This window comes from Mandrillus leucophaeus, unplaced genomic scaffold (assembly GCF_000951045.1).
Source record: "Mandrillus leucophaeus isolate KB7577 unplaced genomic scaffold, Mleu.le_1.0 Scaffold144, whole genome shotgun sequence".
Lineage (NCBI taxonomy): Eukaryota > Metazoa > Chordata > Mammalia > Primates > Cercopithecidae > Mandrillus > Mandrillus leucophaeus.
Window position 1 is genome coordinate 2,411,281 of NW_012101410.1, and position 1,919 is coordinate 2,413,199.

Below are 1,919 nucleotides of genomic sequence, written 5' to 3' on the forward strand. Positions count from 1 at the left end.
CTGCTGGTCCCAGCACTCTGATGGATGGTGCCAGCCAAAGCTTTTCCTAGGACGGTAGCAGCCATCCCGTCCTCGTTTGCATGTGCCAGTAGCAGGCAGCAGCAGCCCGGCAGAGCACACACTCATGGACTGCAATAGAGTGCTAGCAGGTGCCAGGGTGCCAGCCTCTATGCGGGCATTCACAGCAGCGATGGAGACAGCACGACTCCGGGGATGGGGTCTCTGCGGGTGACTGTGCACACAGCTGCACTGGCGATGGTGGTAGCACGGGGCTGGGGCGCAGGGCGTGTTCACGCAGGCGAAGGCGGCCGCACAGGGCAGGAGAGGGTCTGCTGTTCTCCATCCTTAGTTTCACTCTGAGGGCAGTGTTGGTGCAGGAATGAGACGCTGGCAGAGGCGGGGCTGGAGGGTTGTGTGCCTGCCAAAGCTCAGACTGCAGTGGAGGTACAGCGGGAGACCGCAGGCGGGGGCGATGGGGGAGCGGAGGCATTCACTGTGGCAGCAGTGGCAGGGCAGGGTGCAGTCGCACATGCGCACTGGTGGGGTAGGGAGGGAAGGTAAGATCCGCCGGGGCACACAGCACCAGCAAAGCGGTGTGGCGGGTGGTCGTGGGCCGGGTGAGCTGCAGTGAAGGAAGGAGCAGGCGGGCTGATGCGGGTCCACGGGGCCGCCCTGCTGGGGGCCGCCCTGCTGGAGGTCTCGTCAGGCGCTGTCTGCCAGTACAGGAGCCAGGATGCAGGCCCTCAAGGCACCTGAGGCTGCACTGCCAGCAGACGCAGCCAGGCTGGGGCCCTGGGAGCGGCCAGCAGACCGAGGGTTGCTTAGGTTGGAGCAGCCACACTTGATGGGCAGCACTGCCCTGCAGAGTTCAGGTCCGACAGTTCCCCTGGAGCTAAAGTCAACTATGGGAGCAAGTGGAGCCTAGGGGATGGGCATCAGCCGCGCTCCACTACAGACGCTTCCACACCAAACCCTTTGGGCGCTTCACTGGCTGGAGTGCTGCCCCTACCATTTCTCCGAGTAGCTCTCCTTGCCAGCTCAAGTGTCCGTGGCTGTCGAGAGGTCTCCTCATGCAGGGATTCCAGAGGCCTGTGGCAAGAGTAACTTGCTCCTTACCAGTTCAACTCACCCACCCCGTTCTCCCTGAGTCATCTAGGGCCAGGAACCAGTCCCTCCCCTTGTGCAGTAGACCCATGCAGGGTTCCCAGCTCCCTCTCACTTCAGCTGGTTTCTGTGTCTTCTCTGGATCCACGCTCAGTGCCTTCCCTCTGAAGATGGTAGGAGTGCACCAGTCTTCCAGTTTTCTCGGTGGCAGCTGTTCCACCTGGCTGCATCTAGCCAGCCATCTTGCCCCAAGAGCCCGCTGATTGATTTTTAAGTGCCTTCTAAATCCACTTAAGTTGGGACTTTATTCTATGCTAGGGATTGGCAAACTTTTTCTGTGAAGGACCAGAGTGTAAATATTTTTGGTTTTGCCAGCCATATGATCCCTGTCACTACTTAACTCTGCTGTTGTAGTGTGAAAGTAGCCGTAGTTCATATGTAAATGTTGACTGGGGCTGTATCTCTGCGGGCCTTAGTTTCGCCTCTGCTAACCTTAGTCTGTTGACATCTGTTCTATATCCTCCATTTTTGGTTTATTCCTGGGCCATTTCCATGCTCACTGCATTGCCACAACTTTAAGTCTTTTCTTATTATACTTCTTTATAGAATTTTTCTGGCTATCCTTTAACGTCTATTCATCTAGAGGAACTTTAAAATTATTTTTAAGTTAAGAAAATCTTATTGGAATTATAATTGCAATATAATGTAATCCATAAATAAATTTAGAAAAAAATACCATCCTTTCAAAATTATCATCAAATCTTCATTTATTCAAATATCCTATCATCATTAATTTTCTTCCTAGAGGGGCAGTG